Source organism: Aedes aegypti, chromosome 1 (assembly GCF_002204515.2).
Source record: "Aedes aegypti strain LVP_AGWG chromosome 1, AaegL5.0 Primary Assembly, whole genome shotgun sequence".
NCBI lineage: Eukaryota > Metazoa > Arthropoda > Insecta > Diptera > Culicidae > Aedes > Aedes aegypti.
The window spans coordinates 81,762,341-81,784,372 of NC_035107.1; the positions used below are offsets into that span (position 1 = coordinate 81,762,341).

The 22,032-nt window shown below is 35.2% G+C and overlaps 1 protein-coding gene across 1 annotated transcript in view; it reads left to right on the top strand.

Moving 5' to 3' along the window:
• The window catches only part of LOC23687488 (metabotropic glutamate receptor 1), an 85,952-nt gene that overhangs the window by 57,269 nt on the left and 6,651 nt on the right, over window positions 1-22,032 (top strand). The gene's annotated exons all lie outside the window — the stretch shown is intronic.

A 22,032-nucleotide genomic window follows, 5' to 3' on the forward strand; every position in this document is an offset into this window, starting at 1 on the left:
GAATCAAAAGAAACTGCTTACGCCGACTTAATTACTCCATCCGACGACGATGTAGGAATAATCTTCCCAGGATTGTCACACTTGCAAAGGACATAATGCGATAAATTTCTGCGAGTAAAAAAGTGAAACGGTTCGTACAATATTGGATTTGGATTGGATTTGGATTGGATTTGGATTGGATTTGGATTGGATTTGGATTGGATTTGGATTGGATTTGGATGGATTTGGATTGGATTTGGATTGGATTTGGATTGGATTTGGATTGGATTTGGATTGGATTTGGATTGGATTTGGATTGGATTTGGATTGGATTGGATTGGATTGGATGGATTTGGATTGGATTTGGATTGGATTGGATTGGATTGGATTTGGATTGGATTTGGATTGGATTTGGATTGGATTTGGATTGGATTTGGATTGGATTTGGATTGGATTTGGATTGGATTTGGGATTGGATTTGGATTGGATTTGGATTGGATTTGGATTGGATTTGGATTGGATTTGGATTGGATTTGGATTGGATTTGGATTGGATTTGGATTGGATTGGATTGGATTTGGATTGGATTTGGATTGGATTTGGATTGGATTTGGATTGGATTTGGATTGGATTTGGATTGGATTTGGATTGGATTTGGATTGGATTTGGATTGGATTTGGATTGGATTTGGATTGGATTTGGATTGGATTGGATTGGATTTGGATTGGATTTGGATTGGATTTGGATTGGATTTGGATTGGATTTGGATTGGATTTGGATTGGATTTGGATTGGATTTGGATTGGATTTGGATTGGATTTGGATTGGATTTGGATTGGATTTGGATTGGATTTGGATTGGATTTGGATTGGATTTGGATTGGATTTGGATTGGATTTGGATTGGATTTGGATTGGATTTGGATTGGATTTGGATTGGATTTGGATTGGATTTGGATTGGATTTGGATTGGATTTGGATTGGATTTGGATTGGATTTGGATTGGATTTGGATTGGATTTGGATTGGATTTGGATTGGATTTGGATTGGATTTGGATTGGATTTGGATTGGATTTGGATTGGATTTGGATTGGATTTGGATTGGATTTGGATTGATTGGATTGGATTTGGATTGGATTTGGAATTGGATTTGGATTGGATTTGGATTGGATTTGGATTGGATTTGGATTGGATTTGGATTGGATTTGGATTGGATTTGGATTTGGATTGGATTTGGATTGGATTTGGATTGGATTTGGATTGGATTTGGATTGGATTTGGATTGGATTTGGATTGATTGGATTGGATTTGGATTGGATTTGGATTGGATTTGGATTGGATTTGGATTGGATTGGATTTGGATTGGATTTGGATTGGATTTGGATTGGATTTGGATTGGATTTGGATTGGATTTGGATTGGATTTGGATTGGATTTGGATTGGATTTGGATTGGATTTTGGATTGGATTTTGGATTGGATTTGGATTGGATTTTGGATTGGATTTGGATTGGATTTGGATTGGATTGGATTTGGATTGGATTTGGATTGGATTTGGATTGGATTTGGATTGGATTTGGATTGGATTTGGATTGGATTTGGATTGGATTTGGATTGGATTTGGATTGGATTTGGATTGGATTTGGATTGGATTTGGATTGGATTTGGATTGGATTTGGATTGGATTGGATTGGATTGGATTTGGATTGGATTTGGATTGGATTTGATTGGATTGGATTGGATTGGATTGGATTTGGATTGGATTTGGATTGGATTTGGATTGGATTCGGATTGAATTTGGATTGGATTTGGATTTAAACCTTGACACTTTTAATGATGTTTTGCTTATAATTAGTCGACAAATACGCCACAGGGGTTTTACTTTTTAACATTGGGGTTGTTCCTATCTGACATTTCGGAAAAAAACACGGAAAGCAAAATACACTCAAAATTGGGGTTTAAACCAAAAGGTGTGACAAAATCTAAAAAACTGAAAAATGTGTTTGGACTAACGAAAAACATTTAACAATTGAGTAAGCATGTGTTTCTGGCCTAAACTTAAGCGGTTGGTACTAAAATTGGAACGGGTCTTTAGGACCTTAGACAAGACGGAAGTCTTGTGACTTTCGGCCTTTCGGTGAAAGCTCATTTTATAAAATCCATTTTCTGAATATAAATAGCCCCGTCTAGGGCACCACAAAATTACTTTACCGTAATCGAAGAAGAAAGGAAATGAAACGATTTATTTCTTGTTCAGAGACAAACGGTGAAACAGTTTCGGTTTATGGTATAAAAATATCTTTGCGCAATACTATTTATTCACACTTTCGTCGTCTTGGATGGCAAGAAGATGGTCTGATTGAAAGGAAATTAGTTTTCGTCGTTTAAATCAGCACGTTTTCTGCTGTCTTCCTTTTTATAAATAATGCACGACAGCTTGCAGAGAACTTTCAACGGAAGAAATTATAATGACTCATATTGCGTCTCCAGGGATTGTTTCATAATGAGGAACATCACGTTGATTACACTGTCAATTCAATCAAACCCGTTCATCCTTCAGAACATCATTACTCTACGCGACACATTATGCTCTTCTATTCATATAGTAGCCACCTGTCTTTGTGCCATTAATAGGAAGCGATCCCAAGCGTTACAAATTAATAGTGTCCTAGCCACCTCTTACTCGCGCGGTTCCGGAAGCTATTACCCTTCCATCAGGTGGACCGCATCACGCACCACGACTTGCCACACAAAAGCGAACCGGGATTTTTTCCCTATTACATGTAGCGAAAAGAAGATAATTAAATCATTTGCATATTTAAATCCATATGGGAGAAAAAGGGGGTCGGGGGCCTGGCGGGAAACCGAGGTGCGGTTTCTCGTTCGTTGCCTTGTCTGGCGACCACATCCTTTGTACTTATTACACTTCGGTAGGGGAACTGGGGGAAATTTGCTCATAGAGGGCAAGACGCGCCTCGATTTGGATGAACGTGTTTTACGAATGCAAAAAATCTATAAAAGTGTTTGTAGTCATTTTAAAGTCTATTAAAAAACAGCTTTTACAGATCAGGTCATCCTGTCCCATCAAACTTCATCAGCTTAGTAGTCTAAGTAGCTTAAGTATCATCATAAGATTTGAAATCCCGAAAAATCCTTTCCTTTCCTGTTCCTAATATAATCCCTAACCTCGAAACTTCCTGAAAGTAACATAGTTTTTTTTTTAAATAAATACAAATTGTAAACAATGTAAAAAAAGAAATGATTTCGGCTATGTTATGTCTTACGGCGCCCGAGCCTGTCAAATAAATAAACGAGATAAGTAAAAAACAGCTTTTGAAACCATAACTGACGGCCACTCGTGGTGGGGTAAAATGCCTATCTCTATTTAAAATTCCACAAAACATCTGCACTGCAGATTAGAACCAAACCAAATGTGCATTTTTCGTATCAATATTATTACTATATACACGCTAAGAAAATATTATACTAGATGGCTTAAACACCATTCTAAAACCATATTCGGTCTATTCACTCAGTGATATGCATTTTAGCGTTTTAATCTTGGCTATCATAAACGGGTTTTATATTGGTAAATGATTATTCAGAAATTATGCATTAAATGCTTATAATCCTAAAATTCTGTGCTATGAATAAAATAAACCATTTTTCTTTATTTAAAGTAAACAAAGAACTGAAAAATGTAAGAATGTGAAACGCATGAAACGCATTTATTTCAAGTTCTATCTGATATGCTACCCATTGCTGCTGCCAGTCTGTTCCTTTGGTCAGAATCCACCATTTCCAGCATATTTGCCGCAAATCCGTCTTGCTCACGATGGCCGGAATTGATGAGGACTCCCGTATAATGAACTGGAATAGTGACAAAATGATAACAAAATTCCAAAATAAATATGATAAACGAACTTACCTCCATTCACCGCTTCCTGCGGCAGCTTTTTTTGTGGAAAAATCTCCTTTAAGGGTGCTATTTCTGATACAAGCCGAACCGGGAAAATCGCGGAAAGACCGGCATTGTGGCAGCGAAGGATGATCTACTCCTGACACTTTGCTTTTTATACACATTAACACATTTCTGTATTTCTTTCTTACTATTTTCACTTGAGTCACAGTTCAATAAACTCGGATTGGCATTACACTTGGAGTAATTTTACTATAATTGCGAAAAATGCTTAAGAACACGTTGCGATGTTGATTCTGACCTAAACAAAATGGTACTTTATTTTGAAAAAGTCCCTAGAGTAGCGTGATTCATCACATAAGCATGGTGAAAAATAATTCGTGAATAACCATGATGAGGTATAAAATATAATAACTAGGTGAATAATTTTTAAGATTCTATAAACATAAAAGAGAATTATAGTGAACAAATATTAAATCGTACACTAACTAGTATTTTCGTTCTTCTCCGTGTACATGCCGTAATCTATAGGCTTATTCACATGACGTTCCAAAACAGCTGATCGGGAAGCTCTTTGACAGTTCTTCTATGAAAATGACAGCCTCGTGTATGCACCGGTCCTCCACCGATGTAAACAAATGCATAGACGGACCTGTCACATGAAAAGGCCTATCGTCCTGTCTATCTATAGAGGCCTACAAGTAAACTGCCACGAACACCAACGCACGATCAATCTTACACAAGTCGTTTTTATTCTGAGGAAGTCTCAGAATAAAAACGTATCGATAGTTGTTTGACGTCATTTGAGCTGTCGGTGAACGTCAGTCCAACAAGGAAGTGAATGCTCGGCAGCCATTCTATTCATGTTTGCTTTCTCACTGCAAACAAAAACAATGTTGTGACAGTTCTCACAGCAAACAAAGAAAATTTTGTCAACATTGCACTACTACGTACACGGAGAAAACGGAAAACCCATATTTGAGTATTTTTTAACTTACTTTTGAGTTATTTTTCTCTCCCTATTTCATTCGCTCCTTCTATTGTTGTCAGAGAGCGAAGAGCAAAACAACCCAAAACCCGAACCTTCGTGCGTTACCTCAATTTTGAGTAAGTGGCACAGTACTGGAAGTTGAGTTATTTGATCTGCCGATTGAGTGAAAAGAACTAAGTCAGTAGGTATTTTTTCGCATGGCTGCAAATGAAAACAACTTCTACCCCATCAACTCAAAATTAGGTTAACGCACAAACCCCCGGAATTGAGTGGAATGAACTCACTTTTGAGTACTTCATTTTCTCCGTGTAGGCAATTGGATGGGTCTATTGGTACACGGTAAAAAATAAGCATCATGCTATCAATAGTTCTGCACTTGGTTTTGCACTACTGTTGAATCTTGACAAAATCAAGGTAACAGCACTTGAATTTAACGTTGCGTGTTTTGATTTGAAATAAAAAAAAGTTAAAATAAAAACATTTCCGCCTGACCCAGATTTGAACCACCAATCTTCGGAGTGCAAGTCTAGTGCCTTACCTCGACACCAACTCGCATCTGTTGAAAGGGATTGAATTGATCTCAATCAGTTTCTACAACGAGCTGTCAATGATTGCTTTTATACAAAAGATATGTTGTTCAAAATCAACGACTTTTCACTTCAGAGTCTAGTTATAGAGACAGTAGCGCAAATCCAAAGTTAGAACCCTTCAAATCATGGTGATTGGTGTTTTGAATTGAGTCAAGTGATCAATCTATTCAATCGAACGTGCTGATTTTTTACCGTGTAGCAATATTAACAGCAGCAGGGGGTCTTGACACATTACTGGCATAACTGGAGACAACGATGGTATCAGTTTTTTTTAAGGGCGCACACGAAATTATTGCGACACATGCAACAGGGCATAACTTTTCTACCATTGGGTAAAAATCAACCAAATTTTGCACACTTTCTCATTGATATGTATTGTTAACATGCTGTCAAACTCGATGTCGTGTTTTTCGATTCAACGAAAATGGAGGTGAACCAACGCGAGTCGAGAGAACAAATTCTTTCCAAACACCTGGAGTTTCCTGACCTGTCGCACTGGCAGTTGGAAAAAATGTTGAACATTCACTATTCAACCGTCTCCGGAGTGTTGAAGCGGTTCCAAGAGCGGTTGACGTTGGCCCACGGCAAAGGAGCTGGAAGAAAACGGGGACCGGAGAACAAAAAGACGGAGGGAAAGGTGAGCCGAAGGATGATTCAAGCAAATCCCAACGTCTAAAATCAAATGTACCCACTTCAAGTGATATGTCTGCCTCAGATTTTAATTTTCTAACTGAACAATTAAATCTAATGATTGATGCAATGTTCAAAGCCACCACTATGACTGAAGCAGTCCAAGTTGGTGTAAAATTTACAAATCAAATTGTTATTGGATTACGTTTTTCTAATAATTCCGGATCGAATAAATAATAATTTAATAATTTTAAATTGAAATGCTCGTTCTCTGAATGGCGAAGAGGACGGGCTGTTTAATTTTCTTACAGTTAATAACGTGCATATAGCAGTTATTACTGAAACGTATTTAAAACCTGGATCTAAACTCAAAAGAGATCCTAACTTTTTTGTTTATCGTAACGATCGACTTGATGGGGCATGTGGGGGAGTTGCAATCATCATTCATAGGCGTATAAAACATCAACTGTTTTCGTCATTTGAAACTAAAGTTTTTAAAACTTTAGATGTTTCTGTTGAAACACAGTCTGGTAAATATACTTTCATAGCTGCCTATTTGCCTTTTCAATGCTCTGGACGGCAAGTTAATTTGCTCTAAACTGACTTGCGAAAATTGACTCGCAATAAGTCAAAATTTTTTGTCATTGGTGACTTTAATGCCAAACATCGAACATGGAATAATTCTCAAAGTAATTCCAACGGCAGAATTTTATTTGATGAGTGCTCTTCAGGATATTTCACAATTCAATACCCTGATAGCCCTACATGTTTTTCCTCTTCTAGAAATCCATCTACGATTGACTTGGTCTTAACCGACTTTAGTCATTATTGTAGCCAATTAATTACTCATGCTGATTTTGATTCTGATCATGTCCCTGTTACATTTCAAATATCCCATGAAGCGATTCTCAATCCTATCAGCTCCACTTTCAATTATTTACGAGCCGACTGGAATATATATGAAACGTATGTTGACTCTAATCTTGATGTTAACATTTCTTTAGAAACTAAACTTGATATTGACAATGCTCTTGAAACTTTAACAAATTCCATTGTTGAAGCCAGGAGCATTGTAATTCCAAAATGTGAAGTAAAATTTGAATCCATGATTATAGACGATGATCTTAAACTCTTGATCCGTCTTAAAAACGTGAGGAGAAGGCAATTTCAACGCACTCGCGATCCTGCTATGAAAATTATCATTATTATTTGCTCAATTAAGAAACAAAAATTTTGAAAATAAAATTTCTCAATTGGACCCTGGCTCTAAGCCCTTTTGGAAATTATCTAAAATCTTGAAAAAACTTCAGAAACCAATACCGGCATTGAAAGAGGAAAACAAATTATTACTAACTAATTACGAAAAAGCTCAAAAACTTGCTATGCAGTTTGAAAGTGCGCACAATTTTAATTTAGGACTTACTAGTCCAATTGAAATTCAAGTTACTCAGGCGTTCGAAAATATTCTCAATCAAGAGAACGTTTTCGAAAATGCCTGGGAGACTGATTTGGAAGAAGTGAGAACTATTATTAAAAAATTCAAATATATGAAAGCTCCTGGCGATGATGGAATTTTCTACATCCTCATCAAGAAACTTCAGAAAGTAGCTTATCATTTTTAGTTGATATATTTAACAAATGATTTCAATTAGCATATTTTCCTGACAAATGGAAAAATGCTAAGGTTATTCCAATCTTAAAACCAGACAAAAATCCTGCAGAAGCTTGTAGCTATCGTCCAATCAGTTTGCTTTCCTCCATCATTAAACTTTTTGAAAAGGTTATTTTGAACAGAATGATGGCCCACATCAACGAAAATTCAATTTTTGCCAATGAACAGTTCGGATTCCACCATGGACATTCGACTACTCATCAACTTTTACGTGTAACAAATTTGATCCGTTCCAACAAATCTGAAGGCTACTCTACTGGTCTTGCTCTTATAGACATAGAAAAAGCATTCGACAGTATTTGGCATGAAAGTTTGATCGTAAAATTAAAAAACATTAATTTTCCAACATACATTGTTAGAATAATTCAAAGTTATCTGTCAAATCGTACACTTCAGGTTAATTATCAGAACTCCAGATCTGAAAGACTTCCTGTAAGAGCTGGTGTTCCCCAAGGCAGCATTTTGGGACCAATATTATACAATATTTTCACATCTGACTTACCTGTTACCTCAGGGATGTCAAAAATCTTTGTTTGCGGATTACACAGGCCTCTCCGCCAAAGGTCGAAGCCTGCGTGTCATCTGTAGTAGATTGGATATTTTTTCTTCATACTTGCAGAAATGGAAGATTTCTCCTAATGCTTCCAAAACTCAACTAATAATATTCCCACATAAACCAAAAGCTCTTTATTTAAAACCTTCAAGTAGACATGTTGTCACGATGAGAGGGGTTCCAATAAATTGTTCAGATGATGTTAAGTATCTAGGGCTCATGCTTGATAAGAATTTAACTTTCAAAAATCACATCGAGGGCATTCAAGCCAAATGTAACAAATATGTAAAATGTCTCTATCCCCTTATTAATAGAAAATCAAAACTTTGTCTTAAGAACAAACTTTTGATATTCAAACAAATTTTCAGGCCAGCCATGTTGTATGCTGTACCAATATGGACTAGTTGTTGTAATACCAGGCAGAATGCTCTGCAGAGAATTCAAAATAAAATTATGAAAATGATTCTGAGTCTTTCTCCCTGGTATAGTACCAATGAGTTACATAGAATATCCAATGTTGAAACATTGGAACAAATGTCAAATAAAATAATTAATAATTTCAGGCAAAAATCGTTACAATCTTCTATTGCCACGATTAATGCGTTATATGTTTAGGTTAAGTTAGGTTAAGTATATTAAAAACTTTTTTTTTTTCATTTATAAGCAGGTGAAATCAACTCACCTGTAAAAAAACTGAACTGCTACTGCAAATGAAATGTTATATGTTGTTAACAAAATGTTAATAAAATCATAGATTTGTGTTACCAAATTAGGATGATAGTGTTGTCTTATAACACAGAACACCTAGATATAAGAAATAATGAATGTAATGTTTGGAATGATACTAATAAAGAAATTAAAAAAAAAAACGTATATAATAGTCGATTTTAAGCAAATTCCGGGATTTGAGTTTTTCACCGGCAAAAGCAAGTTCGATGTGACGACAATTTTAAGAAGAAGAAAATGTCGAAGTTCGCCTCCAAATAACCTGTATTTGTATGTTCCGTTTTTATCACGTTCCGATTTTGTCACGCTCCGATTTTGTCACGTTCCGATTTCGTCAACAAATTATTCCGTTTTTATCAACACACAAAAAATGAAATTTTTATTTATTTTAAATGCTTAGAATATTAACTTAAAGTTTATTTTGAAACAATTCAAATGTTTTTCAATTCTGTCAAGATTGATTTTTCGACATTATGTTAGTATTGAGCACCAACGATACATGGTAGGTGTCAAGTCTGATACGATTCAATAAGGTTTGACTCCTTCCTATTAGCTTATCAATAAGAGTTTTCAAACTTTACGTGGGCTGTTTGACAAAATTGATGCATGCTTCAACAGTCGATAATTGCTCTGGCCACGTCCTAGCAACAACTGGAATTTGTGATTAATTGAAGACGAACTTAAGATAGTTACAGAGACCTTTCCTTTTTCTTATATAATATGGCATCATAAAATCATCGATATGAATGTAATAGACAGTATGTTCAGTACTTTCTTATAAGGGATGGACCTGGGAATAAATTCAAGAATATTTGGGCAACGATCGAGTTTATTTTATTTTTGATAGGACTGTTGACCCCGTCATATAATCTGGACATAATCTTTTATCTTTAAAACTCGATAGCATTGTATAGATTATAGCGGCGTCCGGCTATTTGACCGAATGCCGTTTGGCCGAACGCTATTTTGCCGAACGCTATTTGACCGAATGCAAATTGGCTGAATGGGCCGTTTGGCCGAATTACGGAAAAAAAATGTCGCTATATAAGTGCTATAAAAGAATAATTGAAACGATCCGATCATTCAGGACGAAGTTTGAAACTCAAGACTCTTAGCTGATGGTTGACTCGTCTCTGGCCTACCAACGGTGTACTAGGGTTAGAAGTTAAACTTGCTAAAATTTTTATAAGAGATTTTTCCTTCTTTTGATCATAGGCTGTTCATTCATATTTGAATATTTTTATAAGTTATTGGCTTCTAAAACGTTTATAAAAAGTCTTATTAAAAATATGTTATTTCACAAGAGTTAACTTAGGTGAGATGTTATTCCCCTCCAAGATTATGAATGCAACGTGTGAACTGAACTCTGCACCATTGATTGCGTATATTAGTTAACCAAACGAGTCGGTGAACACTTACGTTAAATAATCTCACTGTTTCTCCGTTGTCAAAAGAAGACACCAAACTTGTGGTTACTAGAAATTGCGAAAATCTATGTTGGCAGCTATTACCGCTAACACAGAAGTGAATTATTGCTTACATTTAGGATGTTGTTCTTTCAGCATTGACTGTTCCTTAAACTAACACAAAATTGATTATTTATCCTTCTTTAAGGCTGATTTGCTGCTGAAAAGGAACCGTTCAAGAAAATTCTCGCTGATTCCTTGCAGACATTTTCTACAGCGATTCTCGTTTGAACTGACATTTCTTTTTAACTGGGTACTGCGATCAGAAAAAAAGCGTTTTCTTGAACAGTTCCTTGAAGGAATTTCCCATGCTTCAAGATGAGCCGAGAAAATACAATCAGCAGCAAGACTGTAAGAATAAACTGTTCTTTGAAATTCATTATAAATGCATGCTAACTGCAAATCACTATTGTTACCAATTTCGCAGGCCAAAAGGTTAATTAAGAGTCTCATACACAGAAAAAAATCCGTTCTCGTATTTGTGAACAGCAGGCGTGAACTCGTCAACAAGCAAAAATACACCGTGAACTAGATCATGTATACGAGAACGTTCATGGTAGTTCACGGTGTATTTTTGACAGTTCACGTTTTCCAGAACGCTTTTTTGAGCGTGTACCAACTGCAATAAGCGTAATCATTAAACTAAACAAACAAGTTTCTAACCAAAAAGTCCTAATTTATTGATGCTTGTTCTGGAGTTTGTAGACTATTGTGATTTTGATAAATTTATTTAATATAAGTTTTACTAAACAAAAAACTAGAACTTAAGTTTAATTTAGTGCTAGCCTATTGGTGATCTAACGAAAAGCAAAAAGGCGAAGGTGGCGCTGTTCTAGAATGGCGATTAGTGAAATTTCAGTCTAGTGATAACTGTTGTAGAAAAATCCTCACAATAATTTTACTCATAAGATTTTGGCAATTCATAGCACATGAAACCGTGAATATTCATTTCAGTTTGCAAAACTTTCGCAACATAACCCTACATTCAATCGCAAACCGTGTGTGGGCAAAAATGTAAAAAATATACTTTGGCAAAAAAGCTCGCAGTTAATAACTGCGGAAATGTTTTCAAGAACACTGAGCTGAGAAGAAGGCTCTTTCTCAGTTGGGATGTAATGCCATAAAAAGAAGCATAAGGATGAGGACGAAAAGAAGAAAAAAAAAATTTTTTCTTGTTAAATCTTTATTGAAAAAAAAACTTGATCAGCTTGACCCACTTTCTTATAGTTATTTTTACAAATACGACCCATTTCATAATGCAAAGCACATTTATGTAATTATCGTTCTATTATTCCATATAACATTTATTGGAATTATGACCTAGAAAACTAAAACTATTGATAAATTATCGCAGAATCGTATTAATCGGTTGGAGTCTGCAATCAGTTTTCATTACGAACCTATACGAATAAACTATTTAAATGCTCCATACAGCTCCTAAACATCAATACTTTACATTTGTATGATGAAAATGTATATTATCCTGACGGAACTGAAGATTTCTGTTCAAACTTGTAAAATATTTTATCTAAGAAAATCAACTGAAAATTGCCGATCGTGTTCATAAAAACGGAACATACCTGTATCTCATTTGGCAGGCCATCTGCTCTTGCGGACTGAGGAGTGAGCCTTTCGTGATAAAGGGCACAGGGAATGGCGAGATCTACAAATCTGAGTGCCTCGAGAAGCGCCTTTTGCCGTTCTTGCAACAGCACGACAAAGCTCCGCTATTTTGGCCAGATTTGGCATCATGCCACTATTCCAAAAGTGTCCTGGAGTGGTATGAGGCCAATTCTGTCCATTTTGTTCCAAAGGACATGAATCCGCCAAACTGTCTGGAGCTGCGCCCGGTGGAGCAGTACTGGGCAATAATGAAGCGGGAACTTTGGAAGAGCAATAAGACAGACAAAAACGAGAAGGACATGTTAAGAAAATGGAAAAAAAAAACTGAGAAACTGGTACCGGATGACACTGTGAAGACTTTGATGGAGGGCATCAAGCGAAAATGCCTTCAATTTTACACTCAAGGCTCCATCGATAGAATTTTGGTTTGATTCGAAACATTATAAGAAAATTGGCATGCCATTTTCGGTATCGCAATAATTTCGTGTTCGCCCTTTAATTGACGTTTCGAGGCCTGAAGCATATAATAATTGTCTTCAACAGCATAAATCGCATTTTTCCCTAACATGGAAGTATTACCCCCAGTTCCCCTACCTATCAAGCCAGCGGATAGCTCGTCATCACTTCGTTTCGCACCACACCTGAAATACGTACTTACTGTGTGATATGTTAACAGGCGATGCGAGCGCAATGTTGTGAAAGAAAAGCGTTCACATGGGAACTACATCACACGCTTTTCCGTAATGCGTGCATCTACTAAGTCTCTTTACGTTCCTCTCATGCATTTGTATTATTATTGGTATTATTCCAACACTATTAGACAACACTATCATCCTAATTTGGTATAACAAAAAAAAAGCTTTTATTAACATTTTGTTAAGGTGAACATGAATCGAAGCCAAAGTTCAAATTTTCAATCGCACGGATCTGGAGAACAAAACATCCGTTTGAGCTGAAAACCTAATCGATTGGTCACCACCACCAGCTGTTTGGTTCTCCATATCCGTGTTCTTGAAAATTTGATGTTTGGCTTCGATGCATCTTCACCTTAACAACATATTACATTTCATTTGTCATAGCAGAATTTTCACAGGTGAGTTGATTTTACCTGCTTTTAAAAGAAAAAACGCTTTCAATTTACTTAACCTAACATAATCTAAATATATAACGCATTAATCATGGCAATAGAAGATTGTAACGATTTTTTCCCAAAAAAAAAATATATATAAATTATTTTATTTGACATTTGTTCCAATGTTTCAACATTGCATATTCTATGTAACTCCTTAGTACTATACCAGAGAGGAAGCTTCAGAATCATTTTCATAATTTTATTTTGAATCCTCTGCAGAGCTTTCTTCCTGGTATTACAACAGCTAGTCCATATTGGTACAGCATACAACATGGCTGGCCTGAAAATTTGTTTGAAGATCAAAAGCTTGTTCTTAAGACAAAATTTTGATTTTCTTTTAATAAGGGGATAGAGACATTTTACATATTAGTTATATTTGGCTTGAATGCCCTCAATGTGTGTTTTTGAAAGTTAAATTCTTATCTGAGCCCTAGATTCTTAACTTCATCTTACCAATTTATTGGAATCCCTCTCATTGTGACAACATGTCTACTTGAAGGTTTTAAATAAACGGCTTTTGGTTTATGTGGGAATATTTATTAGCTGAGTGTTGGAAGCATTAGGAGAAATCTTCAATTTTTTCAAGAATGAACAAAAAATATCCAAACTTTTTTGCAATCTACTACAGATGACATGCAGGCTTCGTCCTTTGGCGGAGAGGCCTGTGTCGTCCGCAAACAAAGATTTTTGACATCCTTGAGGTAAATCAGGTAAGTCAGATGTGAAAATATTGTATAATATTAGTCCCAAAATGCTGCCTTGAGGAACACCAGCTCTTACAGGAAGTCTTTCAGATCTGAAGTTCTGATAACTAACCTGAAGTGTACGATTTGACAGATAACTTTGAATTATTCTAACAATATATGTTGGAAAAAATGAAGGTTTGCCAAACAATGTCGAATGCGCTTTCTATTCTAGAAGAGCAAGACCAGTAGAATAGCCTTCAGATTTGTTGGAACGGATCAAATTCGTTACACATAAAAGTTGATGAGTGGTCGAATGCCCATGGCGGAATATGAACTGATTATTGGCAAAAATTAAATTTCCATTAATGTGGTCCATCATTCTGTTCAAAATGACCTTTTCAAAACGTTTACTTATGAAAGAAAGCAAAACTGATTAGACGATAGCTAGAAGCTTCTGCAGGATTTTTGTCTGGATTTAAAATTGGTAAAACATTAGAATTTTTCCATTTGTCAGGGAAATAACTGAAAACATTTGTTAAATATATCAACCAAGAATGATAAGCTACTTTCTGGAAGTTTCATGATAAGGATGTAAAATATTCCATCATCGAAAGGAGCTTCCATATTTTTGATTTTTTTAATAATAGTGAAGTGAAGAAGTGAGACTTCCAAATCAGTCTCACAGGCATTTTCGAAAACGTTCTCTTGATTGAGAATATTTTCGAAGTCCTGAGTAACTTGATTTTTAATTGGACTAGTAAGTTCAAAATAAAATTGTGCGCACTTTCAAACTGCATAGCAAGTTTTTGAGCTTTTTCGCAATTAGTTAGTAATAATTTGTTTTCCCCTTTCAATGCCGGTATTGGCTTCTGAGGTTTTTTCAATATTTTAGATAATTTCCAAAAGGGCTCAGAGCAGTGCCGGATTTGGGCTTCGGGGGGCCCGGGTCAGACGTTTTGGTGAGGGCCCTTGGTACAAAATGAGCGTCAAACGCTAAACATAGAAAAGTTTTATTAAATTAAGATATCAGGAAGGGACGGACCTGGTGTAGTGGTTAGAACACACGCCTCTCACGCCGAGGATCTTGGATTGAATCCCATCCCCAAAATAGTCATTTATGACTATTTAAAATCGTAGTGTTGACTTCCTTCGGAAAGGAAAAACGCTGTAGTCCCAGGGCTAAAAATCTAGTTAATAAATATGAAAAAAGTATCAGGAAAACTCTGAAAAAAAGGTAATTATACTCGAATTTGACAATAGACTTCGTGAATGTTGCGCAAATAAATCATCTGTATGAAATACTTGAAGCGTCGACAATAATAGATGATGAGATTGAACTTTTTCTGAATCGTTCTCAAACAGATCCATAATTAAAATTGCTTCAGGTGAAATCAAGACTATATGAATCGTCGAGACTTGGGTAACAATAATAAATATATATTTAAATATTTTTAAATAAACTGCAGATATTTCCATTTGCTGTACTGGAACGACAGTCGTTATCGAAGCCATAAGCAAATCGATTGCCTATTTTATTTTCTAACGTTGCAGTTTTCTGATTTCTAACCTTTATTATTGAAACCAATGTTGCTATCGCAACTGGATTGAACAATATGGTTTTAATTACTCAATTTGATTTTTGTAACGTTAAACGAAGAAACGATTGTCTAGCGTTGCTTCAATCAGATATTCAACTAGTCTTTGTGGATAAGGCAATTTCTCGCTGAACATTACTAAAGGACCTATGTACAAATGATATATTCTTTTCTCTTTCGCTCTCATTCGATTGAAACAGTGGAATACTAAAGCTTTTTTCCTATACTAATGATTCAAACTAAAAACGCAACAGAAGAAGTTAATGTGACTTAGTTATTGATTAAAGAGAACCTCCCAATGTTAGATAGGTCCTTTTGAAACGTTGCGCGTTCTTTTCAGTACAATTCATGAGCTTCACTTTCGGTCAACAACAACTTCTAGAATTAGCTATATGAGCATTCTCCAATGCTCATGTGTTAGTCCTTTGCTTTAAAACTTTAATGTCCCAGATTTTGACAACAGTTTGGAAGAACTATGAACTATTAGACAACTTGCAGATAATACTACAGTATCAGTAAATAGCCCTCGAGCGAAAATTTAGCAAAAACCTTAGAAAAATTACCTAGATAACATTATCATCTACTGGGACTAGTGATTTAGTGATCGAGGGAAATATAATTGTACTAAATTCTGTAGATTTTGGCCAAATTATGGTAAATTCTAAGCTCTTAGTGTTTATATCAAACAAATTCTATGGATTTGGGTCAACATTATGGTAAATTCTAAGCTCGTAGGAAAAATTGCAATAATTTAACAAAATAATAATATAAAATTTTGGAAGATCTGGCACAAATGGAAAAAGAATACAGTAGGATATGGAAATATCAATTTTTTGTTAGAATTTCAGATGTATTTGATAGAATAGCAGTTTCAGTATACTGATAGTAGAATCAATGAAATGTATGAATTACCAAGTATCTTCGTCTTTTCAAGATCATTCAGTATCTATCCAGAAAGCGGTGGCAGTTTGCTGTATCTTAACCCGAAAAATATGTTAAAGTTTTTGATATAACCTTGATGGTGTTCATTAACGAATAGAAGGATTTGCATTGAAACTGAGAAATTAAGATAAAAATCGTACGAAATTTACTACTAACAATAACATAACATAATCTCATGTCATAATATCTGTGTAAGAAATACCGTCAAACGGGGCTTCTTTTGACATTATTTCCACATTCTTTAACTTTGAGGATTTGTAACTCTTAGAATTATGGATAGATGTTGATAATTTTTGCCTATATTTAAGTTGTATATGTACGTAACAAATGTGCAAAATATGAGGCAAATCCATCAAGAAATAACAAGAATGCTTCAATAGCGAAAAAAGTGTGTCCTTCAAGACAAAAAAGGGGCTACTTTGGCATTTTCACAATTTGCTAATGAAATAATTTTTCCTTATAACTTTCAAACTGATTCAATAGATTGTCGTCCACTGTGATGTTATGGAATGTTTTTCATTGATAAACTTAATGTAGAAAATTGCAAAGCTTGAGTCAATTATACATATATATAGGAACGTTCCGATATTGCAAAGTATCGATATTTGATTCGATACGAATATCGAATGAAAGTATCGATACCACCGATATATTGAATCAAAATATCGATATATCGGAATATCATGGGCCCTATTTTATAAGTCGAGTCGACCAAAAACGACTCGACTGAAGTCACTGTCGACCAAAGCTTTTGCTCGACTCGGCTCTGTCACTCGAATTTATAGACAGATGTCACTCTATGTGACTGGATTACTATGAGAGTCGACGGGTGACATCTGAAATATGCATGCTTACTTTGATCGACAATGATTATAGACGAGTCACATGAATCCACTCAATTTACAAAATGGACCCCTATATATCTAAATAAAGCTAAATTCCTAAATCGCTTAGAGACCTGCCGTTTAGTTTTTTTAAGATTTGAAAAACAAAAAATCTTTGAATACTCAAGATTATTGGTAATTTGACCCAAATGGACATAAACATCTTCTGTTAAAATACATTATAGTACAATTCGAATGGTAACTACTTTTTTAACTACCGTAATTTCGGGTACAATTGATCTTTTATTACGGTTTTTCTGATCTGTTTTTAATACTGTTGTCTATGCCCAACAATTTTTTTCAGGAAAACGAGTACGATGGTCTTGTTGGCTCATGTACCGAAATTTTCTAACAAATGTGATTTTAATGTTAAAATCTCTAAAATGAAAAATCGGGGTAATCCCATTTTGGGGTGAAATTGATCACTTATCAATACAATAATTGTTAGTTTCGAAAACTATTCAACTTACTTAATTTGAGCTCACTGAATCCGAATATGCTTTTAAATTCTTAACAAATGAATATTTATGGAAATATTAAATAATTAAGCTTCAAGATACAGCAGAAAACGCCTCAATGTAGGCAATTTTCATACATCTAACTGAAATTCAATTTTTTTCAACAAAATGAGCAATTTGGTACAAATTTTGATGATAAAATCTGTTTTGGGGATATATATTTAGCAAACTCACAAGCTTTGAGAATGGTACCATGTTCAAATCCTTTTTTGAACTAGAAGTTTATGGAAGTCTTCGAATACCCGCCCGAACATGATTTTGCATTTTTACATTATTTCCATAGAAATAAACATTCTTTAACAGAAAAACTTCACAACACACAATTCGACAATAGTTAAGACAAACAACGTTCATTCACTACAAGATTGATTGGTTTTGGTGCTCTATTAGTAAGAATAAAATTGTGTGACATGATGATCAATTTCACCCGAATTTACGGTACATAAAATGAATTATGAATGAAGAAAACCCTACAATTGTTTTCCTTATATTAATGTACGATATATCGGAAGAAAATATCGATACCAACGATATATTGAATAGGAAATATCGATACCAATATATCGAATATCGAAAGCAAAATATCGATACTCCGATATATCGGATGTATCGGAACGTCCCTACATATATAACAAATTTCAACGAAACATGTCATTCACTATTCTCGGTTTGCAGTATCAAACTTAAATTTTTAACTTCCTCTTAAATGGAACTATCAGTTACGAATGCTCGATTTTCATGTTGACATAAACGATCGACCTAACTACTAGGTACTGCGATGATAAATGAGTTATGTACAAAAACTCTTTTTTTCTATTCTTACTGTTATATGAACGATATGTTGAAGGATCACATTAATACCGGTAACTAATTTAATACCAGTAAATAATTTTCATTAAAAACGCAATCTATGAAGTAAACTTTTGCAAGATCGTAAAGAAGTAAATTTGCTTTTGCAATATGCTTTTAGCTTCTTAGCAGTTTAGAGCTGGCTTAAGAGTAGTTTAATTTAGACATTTGAAGGATGCAACTGTTCTGTACTGCAAATTCATAGAAAATATGACGAAAAATAGTTTTGTAGAGATTATGTTGTGAATTTGGCATTGGTACGTCTTGAAATATAAGTGTTTTATGTCTATTCACTTTTACAAACATTTATTTTATTTTTTTATGTTGTAAAATACACAAACCAAAACATTATAATAAAATTAAAGTCGCAAAAATAAGACCTTTGATCAATTATTTTAATAAAACAACAATTTTAAGCAAAACAAATCACAAGATTTTTATGAAACATGACGATTCGATAGTTTTGTGATGCTCCTAATAAGTTTCCAAGACATGGGTAGAATTCAAACAAAGTTTGTATAGCCAATGTTTTATACCTTGTGAATATTTATTCGGGCTTTTTTAAAATGTTTTCTTGTTTCTCCTGTTATTGTTGATGTTGTTCCAAGAATAAATCATGCCTAGTGGTAGAGCATATATTGGTTAGTAAAAGTGCTGAAGACACAAAATTTCTCAGATTAATATTTACGCTGCTAATAAATACAAAAGGTGAGTGTCCAAAGTAGCCCCTGGAATCAAAAGTAGCCCCGTCCGACGGTACTATCGGATTTGTATTTTATATTTTGAATCATTGATTCATTGTATTGTGTTTCACTTTTTTCACTTCTCGGGGGGCCCCCTTGGTCGGGGGGGGGCGGGGCATTTGCCCCCTCGGTACCCCCCCACATGCGGGCCTGGCTCAGAGCCCGGGTCCAATTGAGAAATCTTATTTTCAAAATTTTTGTTTCTTAATTGTGCAAAACGTTTCTTGATTTCTTTCTGCAAATCCTGCCATCTAATTTTCATAGCAGGATTGCGCGTGCGTTGAAATTGCCTTCTCCTCACGTTTTTAATGCGGATCAAGAGTTTAAGATCATCGTCTATAATCACGGATTCAAATTTTACTTCACATTTTGGAATTGCAATGCTTCTGGCTTCAACAATAGAATTTGTTAAAGTTTCAAGAGCATTGTCAATATCAAGCTTTGTTTGGTAAAGGAATATTAACATTAAGATTAGAGTCAATAAATGTTTCATATGTTTTCATTCCAGTCGGCTCGAAAATAATTGAAAGTGGAACTGATAGGATTGAGATTCGTTTCATGGGATATTTGAAATGTAACAGGGACATGATCAGAATCAAAATCAGCATGAGTAATCAGTTGGCGACAAAGATGACTAGAGTCGGTTAAGACCAAATCAATCGTAGATGGATTTCTAGAAGAGGCAAAACATGTAGGGCTATCAGGGTATTGAATTGAGAAATATACTGAAGAGCACTCGTCAAATAAAATTCTGCCATGATCGATGTTTGGCATTAAAGTCACCAATGACAAAAAAAATTTGACTTATTGCGAGTCAATTTTCGCAAGTCAGTTTGGAGCAAATTAACTTGCTATCCAGAGCATTGAAAAGGCAAATAAGCAGCTATGAAAGTATCTTTACCAAGCTGTGTTTCAACTGAAACACCTAAAGTTTCAAAAACTTTAGTTTCAAATGACGAAAACAGTTGATGTTTTATACGCCTATGAATGATGATTGCAACTCCTCCACATGCCCCATCAAGTCGATCATTACGATAAACAAAAAAGTTAGGATCTCTTTTGAGTTTAGATCCAGGTTTCAAATACGTTTCAGTAATAACTGCTATATGCACGTTATTAGCTGTAAGAAAATTAAACAGCTCGTCCTCTTTACCATTCAGAGAACGAGCATTCCAATTTAAAATATTTTAATTATTATTTGTTGGATCCATTAGAAAAACGTAATCCAATAACAATTTGATTAGTAAATTTTACACCAACTTGGACTGCTTCAATCATAGTGGTGGCTTTGAACATTGCATCAATCATTAGATTCAATTGTTCAGTTAGAAAATTAAAATCAGAGGTAGACATATCACTCGATCTAATGATTTTCCGTTAGAATTTTCGGTAGACGAAGAGACGGAGTAGAAGTTTCCTGTGGCGGCAGGGTTTTTTCCATTTGATTTGAAGCAATTAGAACGGGTACTAGTAGTATGAAAAGGGGAAGAGTTCAAATTACCTGCTACGATATCGGCAAAGGATTTACCTTGGGTCAGCATTACTACAGTTTGGGTCATTATTTTCTAAAGCTTCAATATTATTTAGATATTTTTTGTTGAAGTTAACTAAAAAATATTCTTAAGAAAGCCCTTTCCGAAGAATGCCAAATTGGGTTTTTTTTCATTATGATAACTTGGACTGGAGAAAACCAAAGTAAATCGTTTATTCCATTTTTGATCTCTTCAGGTGACTTATAGTCACTTGAGAGATCTTTCCTGACGACTTTGAACAAACGTTCAGTTTTGTCGTCATAAGTAAAAAAATGTGCTTGTTCTCTTCAAGATGTTTGAAAAAAAGTTTGCGAGTTTCTGGCAAAACGCGACAGTCTCCTATCTTTGCAATTGGGAGTTCAAGATCTCCTGCCAAAATCCATCAAATTCGAAACAACTGACCATGACCTCACTTGAATCAAAGAGCCTGGGCTAGAGACTGCTTCGATTTGGTGTTCGGAGAATTTGTTGTTGTATTTTTGTATCATAGTGTTACATATCATACGAAAATTGAGAATTACCATGAAAACAGCATTCAAAAGGTTCGCAGAGTAAACAAAAGTAGACAATTCTACGGGGACAACGCTAAAGCTCACATAATAAAACACTTTACTGACTTCTGCCATGAACTCAAAAATTAACACTGAATCCAATTCAAGTATACTATACCGCCCAGATGGGAGATCCTCTTAGCCTGACAGGGCCACACAGACAGCACTAAACTCAACGCCAGGTACGACGACATACATGAGTGCTCTTCATAACTTTCTCTTCTAAGGTGAACGCGCGTGCAAAACTAGCCTTGGGACACAACTTTTCTGTACTCTACACGTAACTCTAGTACAGTCTACAACCGGCTGCGATGAGATGCCCTACTCATTCCCAAGTGAGCCTTTACACTCAATTCAATTTGGCCGCTTTCGCACATGCTTGCAAAAATGCAAGCAGTAGGTACTACTGGAAGGTAACTAAATACAATTTAGTTGCTGGCTTTTCTGCATTTTCCCA